Source organism: Megascapheus bottae, chromosome 2 (assembly GCF_031878675.1).
Source record: "Megascapheus bottae isolate mThoBot1 chromosome 2, mThoBot2.hap1, whole genome shotgun sequence".
NCBI classification, from domain to species: Eukaryota; Metazoa; Chordata; class Mammalia; order Rodentia; family Geomyidae; genus Megascapheus; species Megascapheus bottae.
The window spans coordinates 23706229-23728394 of record NC_143510.1 but is presented as its reverse complement, the minus strand read 5'-3'; the positions used below and the strand labels follow the sequence as shown (position 1 = coordinate 23728394).

At 37.4% G+C, this 22166-nt stretch overlaps 1 protein-coding gene across 1 annotated transcript in view; it reads right to left on the bottom strand.

Moving 5' to 3' along the window:
- Positions 1-22166, bottom strand: part of LOC150066577 (ubiquitin-conjugating enzyme E2 E2) — a 183465-nt gene that overhangs the window by 126215 nt on the left and 35084 nt on the right. The window lies entirely within an intron of this gene.

Below are 22166 nucleotides of genomic sequence, written 5' to 3'. Positions count from 1 at the left end.
TTCTGTGTGCTGGTAATCACTGCTCAGCTTTCTTGCTCATGGATGACATTCTACCACTTAAGCCAAGCCTCTAGTCTGCCATTTTGCTGGTTAACTGGAGATACAATCTTGCAGACTTTCAGGCCAAGCTGGTTTTGAACTGTGATCCTCTAGATCTCAGTCTCCTTAGTAGCTAAGATTATAGGTATGAGCCACAAGTGTCAGCCTCCAACAACATTCTTTAAGTCCAAGAAAATAATAAAATTTGAAGGATTCTAAAGTCAGTATAAATATATTATCTATTATCGCATTTTACCTTAGTTTAAAATTCTAAATAAAAAGTGTGATATTGTGATCTCTTTGCTATTCATACTGGTCTACTAGCATATACTGGCATTACGTCCAGGAACTTACTAGAAATGCAGAGCATTAGGCCCTATTCCAGTATTAACTAAACCTAATGTATACATTTTTGGAAGATTCCCCAAGTAGTTTCTGTCTACATTAAAGTCTGAGAAACACTGGTAAACCTTGGAACCTATGTAGCCTGAGTGGCTTCAATAATGGCCCACAGCTGAACACCAGTGGCTGATCCTAGCAATCCTGACTCAGGGAGCTAACATCAGAAGATGGAGGTTGAAGCCAGCATAGGCAGAAAAGTCTGCTTACCAACATCTACAATACAACTAATAATAAGCATGATTCAAGTTAAGTACTAACTGAGCAAGGAAGCAGAGTAAGTGCAAGGCCGTAAGTTCAAATCCTAGAACAAGGGGGGAACACAAGCCAATGATATAAATGCTTCCTCATTTAAGTCTTACCTAACAAGATAAATCCAATACAGTACCACCCTGCTACTTTATAGTTACCAAAATAACCACTTATCAGTATAAAGACTTATTTGAATTCTGTTATCACAAGTAATTCATATGCATATTTTTAGATTTTAAAAAAGTACCTTTCAGGCCAGGCACTGGTAATACTAGCTACTTGGTAATCCTAGCTGCTCTTTGAGGCCGAAATTTTGAGGATCTGCAGTTTGAAGCCAGCATAGGTAGGAAAGTCTGTAAGACTCTAATCTCCAATTACACACCAGAAAAACAGAAGTGATACTGTCATTTAAAGTGGTAGAGCACTAGCCTGGTGTGAATAAGCTTAGGGACAGTGCCCAGGCCCTAAATCCAAGCCCCACAACTGACCAAAGTGGGGGTAGAGAGAAGGAAGAAGATACCTTTCAAAGGCATGACTGAGTGGCTTAAGTATTAATTTGAACATCTTCCACATGAACCTTTCCATAAATTAAATTTTTTTACTTAGCTATGTCTGAATTTGTTTTTTTAAGACAGGATCTTTAACGCTGTAGCCCAGCCTGGCCTCAAGCTCAAGATCTTTCTGCCTCATCTTCCTCAGTGCCAGGATTTTTACAGGAATGTATTCTCAGGCCCAGCTTTAAAATTATGTTTAAATATAGTCAATTTTGAGCGAGTGTTCTTAGCTAATGTGTACAATTAAAAAGTATAAAAGGGAAAACTTAAGAACAATAATTTTAAAATGTAATAAACTAGAAATGCAATCTGTTTTGTCTATAGCCATACAGTAGATACTTTAAAGTGACAGCTATAGTAGAAGTTTCTTTGCTTATTCTACTTCCTCTTCATATATCACATTTGAAGCATTATATTCAGAAAAGATAAGTATCAGACTGGTATTTACTCAGAAAAGTGTGTCAGGAATGTCAGCCAATGTAACAAAGCATTGCGTGAAGCGGGGTCTGAGCTAATATCACTGTTTGTGTTTTCCTTTTCAACTCCATATTATAGAAGATTTCAAAGCATACTTTTAGAGAGAAGAGTAGAACAGACCCTATACTCGGCTTCCACAATGATCAATTCAGGACTGAACATTGTCTTTTGTACATTTTCTTATTTAAACTCAATAGTCACAGTAATCCCTGCCTACCCAGGAATGACTGATTCTTCCAGCTCTGGATCAACAAAGCCATTGACAGAAGACACAGTCCATTAGAAAAGAATACTGTACCCAATAAAGGCACCCTACTCAGAGTTAAACAGAAATTGAGATCTTAGAAACAGCTGGTGTGAGAACTCTGCCCTCTGCTCACTTCAGACTAGATGGCAACTCACCAAACTGGGCAGAACCTCTCTGCTAAGGACCCAATACTTGTACCCCACAATTCACATGATGGTATCCAATTTTCCAGTGTTAAAGTATTTGAAAATGAACCATTAAAAGGTGATTGATTACAGGGCTGGGAGTTTGGCCTAGTGGTAAGAGTGCTTGCCTAGCATGCACAAAGACCTGGAAGTGGTGCTGTGGCTCAAGTGGTAGTGCTCTAGCCTTGAGAAAAGTCCAGGCCCTGAGTTCAAGCCCCAGGACTGGAAAAAAAAAGGTGAAAAGGTGATACAACACAGGGCATCAAAAAAGTGGGACCCTTAAAACAGGCTTAATGCCTTGATAGAAGAAGAAACTATGGCCTTACTCAGGAAAGAGACAATATAAAAAGGTAGCCATCTGCAACCTGAAAGAGATCCCTCACAAGACACTAGATCTGTCAGAACATCGGAAGTTCACAGTATGAAATAAATGTAATGTGCTAGCCACCACTTCACAGTATTCTGTTACAGTAGCACAAATTAAAACATCCTCTAAAGAAATTCTGAATGTGAACGGGGCAGGGGGCAGGGGGCAGGGAGGTGTAATTAACAAAGGCAGAAAGCAACCAGAATAAGAAGCAGACGTACAGAAGTTAGTTCTAACATTTATTTGTTTTATTTAACCGATATTTACTGAACCAAGCAATATATTGTGACAATTCTGGTGACCACTTACGAGTGGTAAGACAACTTAGATCAAGAAGCTTGCCAAATCAAGAGCAAAGGCAGTACTGAAAACTGCCAACCACAGAGGGAAAAATGTAAAATGCAAACACAAAGGGTTTCAGGGATTGTGAGCACAAGCCTTAGTCCTATCAATAAGTTATAAAAACTTCCTAACCACAGAGCGGGGAGTTTGGCCTAGTGGTTAAAGTGCTTGCCTAGCATGCATGAAGACCCAGGTCCGATTCCTCGGATCCACATACATAGAAAAAAGCCAGAAGTGGTGCTGAGGCTCAAGTCCAAGGACAGTACTCAGGCCCTAAGCTCAAGCCCAGGACTGGCAAAAAACAAAACAAAACAAAACAAAACAACAAACCAACAACATTTCTAACCAAAGAAGAACCAAAGTGATCCTAATCCATGTCAGTACTTCTCTGCTTCTCTGTAGAGGAAAGGCAGAGTATAGATGTCACATGTACAACAGTGATGTTTTACAAAGAATACTGGTACTAACAGGAATAGTGATAAACATATAATCCCAGCTACTGGGGGGGGGGGGGAGGGGGGGAAGACTGGAATAGTGGTGCACATCTGAGGTTCCAGCTGTGTGGGAAGGGAGTGGAGGAGATCTGCAGTTCATAACCTACCAGGAGAAAGGTGGAAAGAGACTCGATGTGAAAAACTCAACACACACACACACACACACACACACACACGCACACACGCGCACACACACACACACACACACACACACACACACACACACACACACACACACACACACACACAAAAGAGCTGGAGATGTGGCTCAAGAGGAAAAACATTTGCTTAGCACACACAAGCTCCAGAGTTAAACTCCTAGTATCCTAAAGCAGAGGGAGGAGGGAAAGAATGCTAGCTAGCATCACCAAAACCCTCACCACACATAGAGGTGCAATTATGAATACCACAAAGAACAGCAATGAATACTTAATAAACACCTTCCCTAAACTATTTACGGGATTAAATTACAAACAATGCTCTTTAAACTTTCAAACAGATTATTATAACTTATTCATCTTTGGTACCCGAAGCCTACCTTTGCCAATAAGCTTCATTCTCTTAAGATTCTCTTTGTTATCAAAGCCTCCTAAGAAAGTGATTTGGTGATTTGGACCTTACTAAGTCGAATGTGTTGTCTCTCCCAGGTCTATTTGCTTTTGTGGCATTCTAGCAGGTGAATGACAGATTATGCCTAGGACAAACTGAATTCAAGCATTCAACATGCTTAAGTTTCTAGTCACTGACAGTATACTTCTCAAAATAACTCCTCTTGGATCAGGAATGCTTTAACTCATGAAAAAGTATAGTTTAAAGAAGATAAATTACCTAACTTCATAAGTTCAGAGAGTTATTAAAGCTCTAGAAGTTGTATTGACTTGCAATGAATACTTATTACAAGTGCATTTTTAAATGACAGAAACCGCTTTTTTTCTGAAGCAAATACATTTTTTAATTTTCTGGATTTGTACTAAGATTAACCCTAAGTAAAAAGAGAAATTTAACATGTATGCAACCCAACTGAATGCTAATATGTTAATATTTAAACATTCTAAGTACACTTTATTGCATATTTAATTAGAAAACTGCTCTCTGAAATAGTCATTCTTTCTTAAAAGATGAAAATTGGTCCATATTATTTATGTAGTTTTTCCACTCACTTAAGCTATTTTGCTACCTTAATCCCAAATGTGAAAACAACCACCTGGATAATATTTAAACATTTACCTTCTTATTAGTTCTGTAGTTTTAACAGTACTGTCTAAAAGTAGTTGACACACATAGTGCAGTATAAAAACAGTAAGCCAGGCACGGGTGGCTGATGCCCAAGAGGCTGAGCTTATCTAAGGATCGCTGTTTGAAGTCAGGAAAATCTGCAAGAGGCTCTTTTATATCCACTAAGAAGCACTCAGAAAAGCCAGAAGTGGCACTGAGGATCCAGTGGTAGAATGCTAACCTTGAGCACTAAGAAAGCACCCAAGGCCCCAGAACACCATACCCCCCCCCAAAAAAAAAACTGCCTAAACAGTGCTAGCTGCTCAAGAGACTGAGATCTGAGGAACAATGCTTACAGCCATTTATGGAAGACAAATACAGAAGATTTCATCTCCAATTAACTAACAGCCAGAAGTAGAGGCATGGCTCAAGTAGTAGAGCACCAGCTATAAGCAAAAAACCTAGAAAGGAGGAAGCCCTGAGTTCAAGCCCCAGTACTGCGAAGCTGCACACATACATACATAAAACCCACTGCATAAATTTCATGCAAACCTTTCATTTCTATTTTTTATTAGTCAATATGAGCCTTCAATGATTTTGAGTGGATCAAAATAGCGCTTTGAATGGTGCCTGTATCATTACTGTTTTGGTCACTAATGTAGCACTATAGCCCAGAATAGTCTGCACATAGTATTTTCTAAACAGTTAATGAATGCATCTAATTAAACCAAATCTGGGCTATAGTTAACAATAAATATCAATACACAGCTCCCTAATGGAAGGCACTTTCTGATGCAGCACTTATTAACTTTTCATGATAGCTTTAAAAAAAAAAAACACAAGGGAGAAAGGGGAGGGGGAGGAATCTATGAGGTTATCTACAGTTAATAACAACAAAACCAGGGTGAAGCTGTGGCTCAAATGGTAGAGCATCAGCACTGAGCAAAGAAAGTCAAGAGAACATGAGGCCCTGAGTTGAAGACCCAACTGTTGGCCAAAAAAAGCAAAACAAAACAAGAAATAATTAACAAGTACTTTGTAGCTGTTTTAGACAAGGGCTTCCACGGATAAAAGGAAAACTCCATCTTACGAACTTAAGCCCGTCTTATAGAATAAACACAATATGTTCATAAAACTCAACTATGAAGCCTATGAGATACCACAGCTATCTAAAATCCATACCACTGATTATTAAAGTACAAGGTAAAAGTTTGAGTACATTTAATTCTGGTAGTCACCCATTTTTAAAATCAGAAATAAACGTGGGTTTGAGAAAGATGCTGTATAAATAATTGTACATGTTGTTTTAAAACCATGAATACTTTCGACAGATTTTTTTTTTTTAGTTTTAGATTTACTGTAGCTTATTTAAAAACTGATTTTATTCCCCCATCATATTACTATTCTTCCAGTGTACAATTTGCCAACCATGGTTAAATCTGATTAGGTCTCATGCTGAGTTAATCAATCTGATACTGTTGGACATTATTAAATAGGATACATGATACACTACTAGCAGAAGCATATTCTCCAAAGCATTTGTTCTCTCAGAAAATTGCTACTACTTAAATTATGTCAGGCTGTTTGTTTTGGCTTGAATTTGTTTATTAATTTAAGGATAAAAGAAAAACTTCTTTCTTCCTTAGCAAGTATGAAAATTCTTGTTAAAAGTATTCATATAAGCCAGGTACCGCCAGTGGTTCATGCTTATAATGCCTAACTATTCGGGAGGCTAAGATTCAAGAATTGAAGTTCAAAGCCAGCTTGGATCCATGAGACTCTTATCTCAAATGAACTACACAAAGACACACATGCAAACACACAAGCCATAAGTGGAACTATGGCTAAGTGGTAGAGCACTAGCCTTGAGCATAAAAACACAGGGACAGTGCCCAGACAGAGTTCAAGTCCATGGACCAGACACTAAAAAACTATGGAGAACTGTAACTTCAATTTCTAGTTGTTTTTTTTTTTTTTAATGTATTAGGGTTTTTAAGTAGTTGAACAAAGTAGTTGCCATTTAGCAAATCAGTGTATGTATCCTTATTTCTACAGGACAGAATAGGGAAAATACTAAAACTTACCCAGAATAGGAAATAACTTCAATAGAACTCCAGTAACTCAGCAAATCGAATTGAGATTTTTACAATGGATTTACATCAAGCTAAAAAGCTATGCCCAGCACAATGACATCGTCACTAGACTTTTTTGTCCTACTTTTCCAAACTCTCCCAGCTTGTACTTGTAAGTGCTAAAGCCACAGCATTTTTAAGTATGATCTAGCAAGGATCCTATTCTTGATGCCAATTTTTAAAAATTCTGTTACTTATAATGAAATACTTGCAACTGCCTACCTATATGGTAGGTTTAGCTAGGCATGCCTGTAATTCCAGCACTCAAAGAGACCGAGGCAGGAGAGTGATGACTTTAAGGCCAACCTCAGCTATATGATGAGATACTGCCTCAAAAGAAAACAAAACAGGAAAAAGAAAATATCTATAAAAACCCTTCCTGGAAAAATCAAACCAGGACTACAGCTGTGGCTCTACTGGTTGAACCATGTGAGGGCTAGCAAGTGAAGGTCCTGAGTTCAAAACAGACTGCCACAAGAAAGAACTAAAGAAGGGAAGAAAGGATGGGGAGAGGATGGGAAGGAGAGAAAGGAAAAAAAGAGGAAAGGGAAAGAGGAAGGGGAAGGGAAACGGAAATGGAAACAGACAAGGGAAGGAGAAGCGGAAGGGAAAGGAAAGAAAACTAACTCCCCCTCATCATCCTCTGGCTTCTTATCCAAGCATATCTTCTTCCACATCTGTCATGAGGCCCTTATCAAAGCCAGGACAATGCCTTTGTTGCCTTTGAATCTCCAGAATCCTGAGCAAACTCTTTTTTTTGGCCAGTCCTGAGGCTTGAACTCAGGGCCTGAGCATTATCTTTGGAATTTCTTAATGCTAGAGCTCTATCACATGAATCCCAACACCATTTCTGGCTTTTTCTATATATGTGGTACCAAGGAATTGAACCTGGGTTTTCATGAATCCTAGGCAAGCACTCTACCACTAGGCTTAACTCCTGACCCTCTAAACTTTTTTTAAGTTATTACTAGCTTCAGCTATTTCATTAAAGTAATAAAACCCCCAAAAAGGCGTAACTATGCTTCTACATAGATCCTATTCTTTTCCTACCTTCAATGATCTCAATTCCATCCTTCCAGACACTATCATGACATGTAACATCAGTCATTACCGTTTACCTTTCACCTTTGCTTCACCTTACCTTGGAGTACAGTCACAGACTTCAGTGCTTAAATGAAACACCTCTTTCGATCCCTGCTCTCCTGGCTTCTGGTTCTCTCCTTTATTTCATTCACCTTTCCCAGCTTCTATATTCTGGACTGTAGTTAAAAGCATGCTAGTTCTCTTATAACTGACCACAAAAAAATATTTATAAGTTGCCAGAAGGAATTCATATCTAATGATCTTAAGAAAATTCAACTAAATATAACAAGTCCGTGAAATCAGGAAAACGGTTCATGCTATAAATGCCAAATTGTGAACACAGATAAATCTCTGATGTGTGATTCCAGTTGGCTATTCTTCCTCTTTGCCAATTTGTAGGAAGGAGCTTTTTACTTAAGTTCCCCTATCTAGGAAAAGGCTGGATCCTCCTGAAGATTAACTGGCAAGAAAAAAGGACTAGAGCTATCCATACAACTACATCCCAGGCTACTGCCTACTGTTTAGGCCCATTCATCTTGCTTGAGGATTATTTGGTCTTCCCCCACTACCAACCAATGGACTATCTTCTTCTCTAGAAAGAGAATATGCAAGCTTCAGACATCAAGCTCTTCTTTGAGAATCATGCCTAATGTGACACCTATGTGCTTGCCCATTAATAACCTTGTCTTTTCTCTTATCTGCCTACTCAATTTGTGTCACAAACTCAAATGAACAAACCTTTACAGTTTGGAGAAAAACTTGCTTTGCCCCTACAAAAGCACAGTAATGTTGTTGCAGGTCCCACATAAGACTAGCTCTGAGAAAAAGAACAAAAGCTTACTAATTCTAAAGTCTTAGTCTGAGCTTGTACTATGGGTGTCCTTTCAACTATCTCATGGATATGGTCATCTCAGACCATTCTGCTTGGCCTGTGCTGAAGACTGAGCCCCACAGAGGAGCCATGACTTGAAAGGACTTAGGGACACAATTTCTTCCACAAGTCATATCCATGAGGACCGGAGGTGAGAGAAGGGAATATGAATGACAGTGCCATACTTGTGGTTCCACAACACCTACTTATCAAAGTTCCTATCAGTATGTAATTATCTGAGGTTACATCAAAACAGACAGATGGGTAGCAGAACTAGAATAGACTGCAGATTACTCAGCTAGACCAGATGCACTTAGCAACTTGGGAGAATAAAAAGATGGACAGTAATAAAGAGAAAGTAAGTGTCTGTGGGGTTGGAGGGTATGCACATGCACTTCAAACTGCAATGGACTTTGATTTAAGTCCATAAATCTAGTGAAAAGCTAAATGCAATATATTTTAACATAGAAAGGCTTTGGGGAAAAAAATGCAGCAATGATACTGACCTAACAGTATTTTACTAAGAATATGTGTGTGTGTATATGTATATCTTAAATCATATTAAAGAGGCTTTATTTACTACTTTCAAAGAAACTGTCACAGCCTCAACTAATCATACTTTCTCTACTTGTTAAAATGTACAACAAAGTATTAAAATGTTCTCAAAGAAATAACATACCCTTCAAACTACAGCACATTTTTTTGTTTTGTTTTAATGTCGAAGTTTTCTCAGTTTAAATAAGCAGCAAAAATACAAGCCAGGGCCTGGATGCATGTGGCTCTCATGTGTAATCCTAAATATATGAGAGGCTAAATTCTAGGGGTTGGAGGCCAACTGAGGCAGAAAAGTTCTCAAGAACCCTTGCTGAGCAATAATTGAAGTAGGTGCCGTGTACTAGGTGTCATCACAGCTTCACAGAAAGCTTGTTGGAAGCTTCATTATCCAAGTAGAGACCTGACAGGAAGTGAAACCCTGACTCAAAAATAACCAATGGAAAAAAAGTTTAAAAGAGCTAGAGGTGTCACCAGTGAAGCAATGAAGTAACACATACACACAAAGAGCTAGAGGTATGGTTCAGCAGTAGAACGACCTAGAAGTGTGACATCCTAGTTCTAAACCCCAACACTGCCAGACCAAAAAAAAAAAAAAGCCAAGTGTGGTAGGCTATGCCTGTAACCTCAGCTCAGCACTCATGAGACAGGGCAGGATAAGGAGTTCTATGCTAACTTAGGCTACACAGCAAGTTCCAAACCAGCTAGTCTATATGACCATATCTAGCCTGTATGTTAATCTTGTTATTGTATATTATGTTAATCTCATTATAGAACATGCTTTATATATTATATGTTAAAACATTATATATTTTCTGTTTAAATATATGTTCAGGTATAATATATTTGTTATATATTTGTATGTCACCTTGTTACACAATGTATTTTAACATGAAAGACAGAGAAACTCAGGTACCAGTAGCATACATCCATAATCTTTGCTACACAAGAGGCTGATATTTGAGGACCTCAGTTTGCCTGCCAACCCGGGCAGAAAAATTAATGAGATTCTTTTCTCCAATTAATCAGCAAAAAGCAGAACTGATGGTGTGGCTTAAGCAGTAGTGTATCAGTGGTAAGCAAGCAAGCCAAGCAAGAACATGAGGTCTGGAGTACAAGCCGTAGTATCAACAGTCACAAAGACAACAACAGGACAATATGACAAGGTCTACAAATAGCTAAAGCAAACAATCATCATTTTAATTAGAAAAACCATGACTGATAAGATTGTAAATTAACTTCAGTGAGGTTTTTCTTTTTTTTTTTTGCCAGTCCTGGGCTTGAGCTCAGGGCCTGAGCACTAGCACTGTTCTTGGACTTTCTCAAGGCTAGAGCTCTACCACTTGAGCCTCAGCACCACTTCCGGCTTTTTTTTGCTATGTATGTGGGGTACCAAGGAATCGAACCCGGGTCTTCGTGCATGCTAGACAAGCACTCTACCACTAGGCCAAACTCCCAGCCTGAGGTTTTTCTTATAGTGCACTAAAAACAAATATATACTCTAAAAACTCTATAACCAGAAATATGTAAGAACAGCAATAACAAAAATGAACTGGTTATGACTCATGCCAGCTTTGATTCTACAGAGCAGGCCAAGAGGTACAACAGCACCTCATTCAACTATTGAAGTCTATAGCTACCAAATCTCAGGATAGATAGCAAATGCTGTCTCCTGAACCAACCACACATACCTAGTTTGAGAAAGCAGGTTTACTCTGTAGAGTCGCTTACTGAAATGCTCATCTCAGCTGCTGGGAAATTACCAAGAATAAAGTAATTTACTCTAAAAGAAGTGAAACATTCTAAGTGTCAAGACAAAGGCATCATGGGTAATAAAAGACAAAATGTTCCGAATCTCATAGTTCTATAAAAAAGAAAAATAAACTGAGATGTTTCCCACCTAGATCAATGGCAAAATTAGATGGAAAATGTCCTTTTCCTTCCCCACATTGCCTCTCACACCTGTATTTCTCAATTCCCTATCTACCTCAGCAAATGCCTATATTCTTACTTTCTGTTCAGATAGGGTGTAATTAATAAATAGCCAAGTGGTTTTCTTTTTTTGCATTGTGCTAATTTAAGTGCATGGTAGAAATAAATCAGTCAAATAAAGTTACCCTTTCGACTGACCTATCTCACAATAAATGGCTGTGAAGATGTACTGAAGATTGCCAGGTTGCATGAGGTTAACAATCCATTACACAGCACTGATAGGATTCCCCTAAGTCCATATTCTGGCCAAGCACAGCACTTCCATGGTCCATCTTCTCCTTACTCACATCTCTCTTCAAATTTTTACTTAGGCTTCAAAATCTAAGCCCACATAGAGAACATACAGCAAATCCTCCTTGGTTACTGTTAGGTCTGCCTGGAAGAAATGACTTCTTCCCTTGGCTCTCTCCTCTTGCACCCTGGAAATCCCCACCCAGCACCTGTAACGGGCAACTGGCATGTCTGGAGGCGGTGACAGGTCCCCCAGTCTGAGGTATTTCCCCATCCTGAGATCACATCCACTTCTGTTGTGGCCACACCCCTACCCCTATAGAATCTCTCACTTTCCACCATAAGCCCTCTTGCTCCGCCCGATTCGGGCGGCAGGAGGTCTGCTCTCTCCTCACACACCAACTCTCTTCTGAACTGTGTGGAGTTTCCTTCTGGCAGACCTGACAGTTACTTTTTCCATGGTCTTCCCAGCCAGGATCGAATACCCCATCTCTCATGTAATCTATAGCAACACAATGTCTTCAATCAGAATTCTGTGAACAAAATTTTTATAAAGACATATAAAGCATATATAAAGCATATAAGTGAGACAATACTAGATTCGAATTAATTACTGATTCTCACATTGGACAGAGAGATACTTAACTTGTTTATTCTTAGTGGCTTGTACAAACTAGCTTGTGTAGCTATTATACACACTCTCTACAAACTCTCACTACTGTTCTACAAACACCAACTCACATATCCAGAAAAATAGTGCAACAGCAGGTTCTCTCAGTCTATTTATATAATTAATACTGTGTTTTGAACTCAGAGCCTCATTCTCTCTAGGTAAGCGCCACCACTTGTGCATCTCTCACCTAGCCATGTCTGCCTTTTTTACTTTTCAGATAGCATCTTAAGCTTCTGTCCAGGGCAGGCACTGACTGGACCACTAATCCTCCTACCTCTGTCTCTTAAGACTTCAGAAAGGCCTGAATCACAGAGTACGGCACTCCTATCTCTAACTCCATCTCTTATCAACTCATTTTTGTAAGACAGCCGTTGAACTGTTTGATACCGTACTACTGACATCAAGGTCTAGATAAATGTAACAATGAGACTGTTCAACCCAAAGAGCTTCCTTGAAAAATAAACTGTTTTTCATCTTTCATCACCACCACCAAACAATGCTTGGAGACTTTATTATACACACTCCATTAAATACTACATACAGTCAATTGAAAAATTTCCCTGAATATTCTGTCCTGTCTCTCTCATGTCAATAACATTCCTTTGTCTTGTCCTATGTTGTTAGATGGCAATACCCTCAGAACAAGAAGTAGATTTTCTTAAAAATTTAAAATTTAAATTTTAAATGATTAGAACACTCTCACATTGACCACAGAAAGAATATCATATCATCTGTAACCTTACTACTCTAACAAGGATTATAATTTAAATGATCTCTTTTTGAGTGTTGCCTTTCACATTTATATTTTGTAAAGTATAATTATAGGTTACATATTATATAGCCCATTCTCTTATATGTATCTTTGCTTATTATACAGTTTAGATATTTATTTTTACTGAAAAATAACCATCCAATTGGATGAGCTAGCCATAATTTATTTAGCCATTTATCTTCCCATTATCACTGCTTATTTATATTTTTTTCATTATTTCACATAAGTTAATATTTTTATCATTTTTTCATAAGCTATAGCCCCATATGTTCAAGTTCTGAATTAGATATTATGAAGTTACTAGCATTTTTATTGCTACTAAAGTATAATGCTTTCTACTACTACTGAAGACAAAATGCTTTCAATTTAGTTCTATGTTCCAGTCTTCTAGCAACAGTGGCAGTTTCAGCAACACTCTCTATGACTACTTCGTGTTTTACATCACACATCTTATAAGATTTCTATCAAGGGTGAACATTTCCCACGTGCCTGTTTATTCACTTCATTTCCTCTTTCCTTTGTGAATTCTATGTGTGTACAGTTGTGTCATGGTTCTCTTACAGAGTTATCTATTTACAGCCGATTATTTGTCCCTTTGTAAGTAGCTTCTCTTCTCTTCTCTCAACAAACACTTTTTAGTTTGCAATTTTTATCAGACCAGTTGTTGTTTTCTGTAAAATTTTTGTAACAGATCTAGAAATCATCTTCCAAATCTGTTCTCTTCTAATTTTCTTTCACTTTTCTACTTAACTCTTTAAAGCTTCTAGGTCAAGAAGGCATGTAGGTCATTGCTCCACACCCCAAAGAACTTCTTTCAGTATCTAAGCATTCATAGGCTACCAGGCTAACCATTCAATGTTTCCTCAGTAAATATTCTTTATTCTTTTAATACAAACAAAACTCACAAAACACTATCCATTAGTGAAATCTTATTAGCAAATACGCTAGTTAACAAATTAGGAGCAAATGTAAAAAAAAACACAATGACTGATAAGACAAAGTTTCCTATTGGTAGGTTTCTGCCATGAAAACATAAATGACATGGCCGAAGAAAATCTGTTTTTGTTAGCAAGCCAGGTTTTAATGTCTGTAATTAAGTCATACAAACCCTTTTTTAACATATACAGTTAGTAGATTGACAAGATGGATAATAGTATGCTCCTTGCCACAGTCCCCACATCACCAATGCAGTGTTCTGTGTAGAAATAAAACTCATACCATTGCTTACAAAGCCATATAATTCTCAGACCCAGCCACTGTTATTACAACACCTTGCTTGTACAATACCCAGTCATCAACTCCAACAGGAAAATATGTATGCACACACAATTTATAAATTTAAATAACCAAAATATCCTAGCGAAAAGTAGCTCTTTTCTAGCTTGTAATCTTTTCTCCAACTACAATTTTTTGTTTCAAAAAAAAATAGTCAATTGAACCAAAAAAGCCTACTACAATCAAAACTATAATACATATGCCCCTTAGTATTTCCACACATTTAAGTAGCGTGCCTGTTGATATAATTTGCATTTGGAGACCTACAATAGTATTATTAAATGACAGCTGTGGAAATTAATCTAAGAGGCAAGTTTTGCAGCACTAGCTTTACTTTCCCTCAGTGACATACATGTAAAGTAACCCTCCTAAGAAACGTTTCGGACAATACGTATTGTAATTTGGGATATTTTCAGATTTGGGAGTTTTATATACATAATGAAATACTTTAATGGCAAAAGCCAAACCCAAACATAAAATTCTCTTTTATTTCATATATATCTTATACACGCAGGATGAAGAAAATTCTCAACAGTATTCTCAGAGTATCTGGTTGAACACTTATCTTCATATGGAGCTTAGTTGTGGGACTTGCACTGTCAGGTCAGCACTTGAAAAGTTCCACATTGTGGAGTATTTCAGACTTGGTGTATTTCAGATTAGAAATTCTCAATTTGTCTTGTCTCTTATAAATATATGAACACATCAACTACTGCTGTTAATGATACCCAGACCATTTACTTTGGAAGAGTTAAATCTAATACATAAGTAAACTAGTGATTAAGAAGTATATAATCCCGGGGCTGGGAGTTTGGCCTAGTGGTAGAGTGTTTGCCTAGCATGCATGAAGACCCGGGTTCGATTCCTTGGTACCACATACATAGAAAAAAGCCAGAAGTGGTGCTGAGGCTCAAGTGATACAGCTCTAGCCTTGAGAAAGTCCAAGGACAGGGCTCAGGCCCTGAGCTCAAGCCCAGGACTGGCAAAAAAAAAAAAAAAAAAAAAAAAAGAAGAAGTATATAATCCTTTCTCTTTATCTACAACCTAAAGATCTAAAACTGTTTCTCTATATAAATGTATGGTTTTAACATGTTAATTCTAAATATGTTAATAATGAATCACTACACAAATAACTGTTCTCTACTTAAAGTAATAAATTTGAGATAAAATCTACTATAAAAGAAAATTAATGTAGTAGCTAAACAGTTACTATGAATTCATCAGATATTCCCTTAATTTTCCAAGTCCAAGTACTGTTAAATTTATAGAGAGGCTGCTTTTAGACAAAACTGAGAAACAGGATGATGATTTTAGAGTAATGGTACAACGAGGCTGATGAACGATTCTATTCAATTAGACTATTAAAACACAGAAAGAAAAACCAACCCAAACAATGGTTCTTCATCTTGTTTGGAGGGGGCTCGAGTAGAAGTCACTGAAATTCAGAGAAAAGACAAAGAAACTCCCCCCACCTCCATTTCCCACATCACACAGTTTACCTATCACATCAGGAGTCCAGGAGCTCCCTGAAGCTGATATACAGCTAGCAGATTAAAAACTTCTACAAGAACTGGAAAAGAAATTACCCACATCTAAACCCTAAGCCAATAAAGTAACTATAATTAAAAATGAAATATAACCCCAAGTCCCTTGCAGCTAAAAACATAGAAAATACAAGTTATATAATTCTCAATGGCTGATAAAAGAAAGCATGGTGGATCATAAGAACAAAAATTGTTCTCTGAGAGATCCTTGAGTTATCTGTCAAGTGAATTAATTTAAGAAAGAAGCACTGGACATCATTTTTTTAAAAAGTATCCACAGTTTTACAGAAAATAGATATTTTTCATACAATTCACCAAATAATATAGGTTGACAAAAAGTCAAAGACAGGACTAAATTATTTCCTTGTGATGCAGTTTGAAATGAAGTTAGAAGTAATGCTATGTAGTCATTTTCCAATGTGCAACAAAATTAACTGACCTGTAGTCTAGCCTCAAAATTCTCAGAGCATCTAACTTTCAGTATTTGGAGTGGGCATTTAAAATCTTTACATATGAGAGAACAATACATGAAGAATTAACAATTAGCAGAGGCACTAAAAGAGGGTACAAGAACTGAAGCTGCATTCTGCCTGGGATCTGAATTGGAATTGTGTTTCATTTATTTGATAGCCAATTATCTGGGCCAATTTTTAATAGTGACATTATTGCAGATTCATTTTCTTTATTCTTGTTTTTGTTGTTGTTAGTGGCAAACTTTTGCTTGTTTGCTGCTGTTGTTTGGGGACAGTCTCACCATGTAGTCTAGGCTGGTCTAAAACTTTAGCATGCTACTCAAATTGGCCTTGTGTTTCCTGACCTCAGGCAGCCACTTCCTGAAGGCTGGGATTACAGGCATATACTACAAGTAAATTTCAGCTTCTTATTTACAATGTAAACTGGTAATCTTTGATGCTTGGGAGGAAGCAAGATCCTATCTCAGAAATAACACACACACACACACACACACACACACACACACACACACACACACCATGAAAAATAAGACTAGGCTGGTAGGGGGACTTTAAAGGTATAAGACTCGCCTTGCATATGTGAAGCTCAGTTCAATTCCTCCCCTGAAAAAGTTATGTTACATAATAGTCCTTGCTCCTAGAGATGCTGAAAAACAAGAGTTCAAATAAAGATCCTGAGACAATATCAATACTCTCTACATTCCAGGCCTAAAAACAGGCAAGTTGCTAGGTGCTAGTGGCTCACACCTGTAATCCTAGCTACTCAGGAGGCTGAGAGCTGAGAATGAGAGTTTGAAGATAACCCAGGCAGAAAAAGTCTGTGAGGCTCTCTTATCTCCAATTATCCACCCAAGCACTGTGGCTCAAAGTCGAGAAATGCCAGCCTTGGAGTAAAAGAGCTCAGGGACAATGCCCAAGCCCTGAGTGACCTAAACAATAACAAAAACAACTACAACAAACAGGCAAATCATTAAGATAAGGGTCTAACAGAAGGGGAGAAAAAGAACAAAGAGAGGAAGAGGGGGAGAATGCAGTCACATAAAATTCAACACATATTCTACAGAAATAAGAAAATGGAAAGGGGTGGAATTGGAGGAATAAAGGAAAATAATAAAAGAGGTGAAACTGAACTAGATTCATTGTATTCACATACTACTACTTTGATGAATGGCAACTCGTTCACACAATTACCTACATATAAAAATAAAATATAGGATGAAGCTAAATGAAAAGACCTCCAAGATATAGAAACAAGAGCCATATAAGGTATGACTGTTGTTCTTAATGTACTGTGTTATTTCTTATCTTACCTTGTTATCTGATATACTGTATATATGTTTATTTGAAATAGGATAGGGAAGGGGGAAACAAGATGAGGAGAGGGGGTGGGGAAGGGAAATGGGGACAAAAACATGAGAAGGGGTAGCAATGATTGTTAAGAAATGTACCTTCTAGGGGCCTGGAGTTTGGCCTAGTGGTTAAAGTGCTTGTCTAGCATGCATGAAGACCCGGGTTCGATTCCTCGGTACCACATACATAGAAAAAGCCAGAAGAGATGCTATGGCTCAAGGGGTAGGGCTCTAGGCTTGAAAAAGCCCAAGAACAGTGCTCAGGCCCAGAGTCCAAGCACCAGAACTGGCCAAAAAAAAAAAAAAAATTAAAGAAAAAGATGAGGGTCTGGAGAAATTTATCATCCATTGCATAATCCATTCATTGGCTATTATACAATTCTTAAAAATTTGTTTTAACTCAAGTTAAAATGAAAGCCTTTCATTTAACCTTTAGGTTTCATTTAAATTTCCTAAATTTTAGTTAGTGCAGACATTTATTTTGAAGGTCACTTCAATGTCTCTTACCATGGCTTTAACTACATTTATCCAATTGCTTGCTTAAGCAAACAATACTTTTGTTCTATCTGGCCAAACTTTTAAGAATTTGTAGAATATGCTAAGTAGCTTTTAAAGAAAACAGAAGAAAGACATTTCTCTACACATATCTTTTTAGATATCTAGCTTTTTTTTTTTTCAGGACTACTTGTTCTCAAACATTTCTACTTGGCTTTGCTCTGTTGATCTTGTTAATCTTTCATTTATGTAGTATTATGGAAAAGTCAAATCTGACTCCAAAGATAGGTTCTTAATTGCCCAAGGCAAAAACTGCTCAAAATTACCTTTGATCAGTCTTATACTATAAAGTTATTATTGTGCATCAATACCAAAATAGCCTGTTTTCCAGTATGGCAACTGGCTTCTGCCCATACAGCTCAATTCCAGATGAAGTAGCTGACCAATTCTGACTTAACAGCTGACCAATAAAACCACTCTTTTGAAGAACGAGTTGTTCATACTACAAAAAGTAAATTAAAGCATTCCATCTCTTATGCAGGATCACATACTCATTGATTAGAATGAAAAGAATGGCTAAATGACTCTCACCTGCACTTTTGTAGTTGAAACTGTATTTCTCTGTATATTCTCCTTTTTGAATTTATGCAAGCTATATAAAATGCAATCTATATTTTTAAAAAAATTGCCCTAAAAATTCTAAGTGGCTTTGGTGCCATATAACATTAACATTTACATGTTGTTAATTCTATGACATGGCATAACCTTGTTTATGTATGTGGTACTGGGGTTTGAATTCAGAGCAAGTGTATGTATGTACAGCTATACAACTAGAGTTAAACATCCAAGCCTTTTTGCTACATATTTATCTACGATTTTTGCATTTTTACCTGAACTGGCCTTGGATGAAGACCTTCCTTTATATGCTTCCCAGGTTAACTGAACCATAGGTATGTGCCACAACACCTGCCCTGCTTATTGAGATACAGTCTCTCCATAACTTGCTGCCAGAGTTGGCCTCCCACCATGATTCTCATGATCTTTACCTTCTTAACTTCACAGGTATGAACTACCATACCTACTCTTGCAGAACTTCCTTGTATACTAGTTTATCAGGAGATGCTTTTCTCTATCTTTTGTCTTACCTGGTTGGCAGAACTCATATTTTTGTGGAACAATTTCGAATTTCACTTAGTGCCTTAACTGTTCCGTCAATCAAGGATAAGTATTGGAGAATTTAAATATAGTCTTAGCAAAACACCAGGAAAAAAAAAATCCTATCTTTAAAAAAGAGCCAAACAGCAGAACACTTGTGGCTCATGCCTATAATCCTACATACTCAAAAGATTGAGACCTGGAGGTTCACAGTTCCAACCTAGACTATGCAGAAAAGTCTTAGAAACTCCCATATCTCCAGTTAACCAACAAAAAGCTGAGCTGAAGGTCCTGCTCAAGTAGTACAGTGCTAACAGAGCAAGCCAAGCAAGTATGAGGCCCTGAGTGCAAACGCCATTATAGAAAACTGCCAAAGAGAGGAAGAGGGAGGAGGGAGGTGGAAAAAAGGAGGAAGGAGAAAGGGAAGAGGGAAGAAGGAGAGAGGAGGGAGAAAATACAATATGTGGAGTAATTCTAGCCATTTTGCACATACTCTTACGTTCAAAAATAATGAGATGTCTGTCATGAAGACACTAGCCTAACTGACTCATCCACAGAAATATCTGAAACTGGGACTATATGATCCACACTTCTGAAATAGTTAAGATGACCTAACTTACTTGGCATACTGTCTGATACAGTATGCTAACCAAAATTTATATGTGCCAATACTATTACTTCAAAACTTAAACTACCTTTCCAATTTAGTATTTAGAGCTATTATAAAAAATTGCAATATGGGGGGGGTGGGAGGGAGGGTAATGGGTACCAAGACATGTGAAAGGGTATCAATGTATGTGAATTAATGCACCTTCTATCTGGCAAATATCATGTAACCCTTTTATTAATTACAATAAAAAATTTAAAAAAAAGAATCGGCAAACTACTGCCTGCATATCAATTCTACTTTGATACTTCACTGTAAATAAAGTTGCATTGGTACATGACCTACAAAAAAAAAAATTGCAATATGAAGTCAGGCACTGGTGCCTCATGCCTATAATCCTATCTATTCAGGAGGATGAGAGGACCCAGCTCATAGCCCACCAGGGCAGGAAAGTCCTTGAGACTCTTCAATAAACTACTCAGAAAAGCTGAAAGTGGTGCTGTGGCTCAGTGGTAGAGAGCTAACCTTAAGCAAAAAGAAAAATCTCAAGGATAGCACCTAGGCCCTTAAAGAACCTGCACGCGCTTGAGTATGCACACACACATACACACAATGTCTCCACTGTATTAATTCACTTAATAGTGACTTTAGTGACTAAGTAGTAAATGAAAGAGTGGTAATATTCAGTATAATATCTATCACATATAATAATTTAATAATCCCTTTTTGTCTTTTTTCCAAAGGGTATATAATGTGCTTTTCAGTTATATATTTTAATAGACATTAAAATGGTTGTGAAGCATCTGGATTTTGGCTTTTGTTTTTTTTTTTTAAACTTACTCCCTAGCACTGTAAAGTAGTGAACCGTCAACTGTAAGCTGAATAAAGCCAAGCAAGAGAGAGACTCTAAGTTCAAGCCACAGCACTGAGGAAAACACAAACCAAAACAAAGAAAACGTATGCTCCTCATAAATAAATAATAAATAAATAGAACAGCAATATCAGGATTTTTCTTTTAAATACCACCTCAACCTTCTTAGTACCTCCACAATGCCTAAAATATTAACTAACAACATTTTATATATATATATATATATCCCTAAAGGGTATTCTGAATTACAAGTATATTTGTATATGAAGAAAACAAGGAGTGGCTGAAATCAGGATCTACCCCCACAAAATAGGAGGTAAACCATACCGTGCAGTATGAATTGCCATTATTGTAAATGTTTACATTACTATTAATAAGAATGCATTATTTTGATTCAGGGTTAGACTCAACAAAATTCATAAGTAAAATTCTGGCGTTGGTGTGAGTTTTTATCATCTCTCATCTTTTCAATAGAGCTCAAAGTCTGTCAGAATGAAACATACATTAACATTTCCATTATTTCTTTGTAAAACTGGAATGGAAATGGCAATTAAAATTAGACTTTTTAGCTCCTATCATCTGCAAAATGTAAGCTTACAAATTTAAGAATCATCCAATGAAGGCATTATTGTAATTGGTCAGCCTTTCATCCTGCTATTATTTACTTATCCTCTCTGTATGTCTTCTTTGAAGCACAGTTCTAGTACTCAGCTATAATGAACAAACGTTGTGCACTAACAATAAAAAAAGTTGGCCCTCTTCCATTTTGACTACAAAAATCTTCATTAAGAAGTGTAATGAACACAAATACTCCAAAATCAACCCCACATAGAAGTATGCACACGAAGCTAGATACCAATCTATCTTTACATGTAAATAACATGCATCCACCAACATACAGTGAGAACATAATTACTGAGAGGAGAAACGTAGTTCACATGTGTAATCCCAGCTACTCTTGAGGCTGAGAGCAAAAGGATCCCAGACAGAAAAGAAAAAAGACCCCAATCTCAACCAAAAGCTAGACACAGTGGTACACACCTATAACCTCAGCTATACAAGAGACCCAGGCAGGTAGCTATCAGTCCAGATAAACAGCACATGACCATATCTGAAAAACAACTAAAGCAGACCAAAAAAAAGGAGGGAGGAGGGAGGAGGGGGGAGACCTAGAGACCTGGCCCAAGAGGTAGAAATGCCTACTTAATAGGCATGAGGTCCTGAATTCAAATCCCAGTACTAGGAAAGAAGGGGGGGAAAGAGCTCCTCCTACATATGCTGTCTTTAAATAATAATAATAATAATAATAATAATAATAATGATAGCATAGACACACATTCATGTTTTTTCCTTTTGCCCATTTAACAATTTATCCCTTTATTTCTTTAATGAAAGTCAGGGTAAATATTCCTACCTAGACCATCGCAATTAGTTTAATAAGAAAAGCTGCTCAGGATTTTTTAAAAGTTCCATGGCTGGGGGCCAGGAGTTTGGCCTAGTGGTAGAGTGCTTGCCTAGCA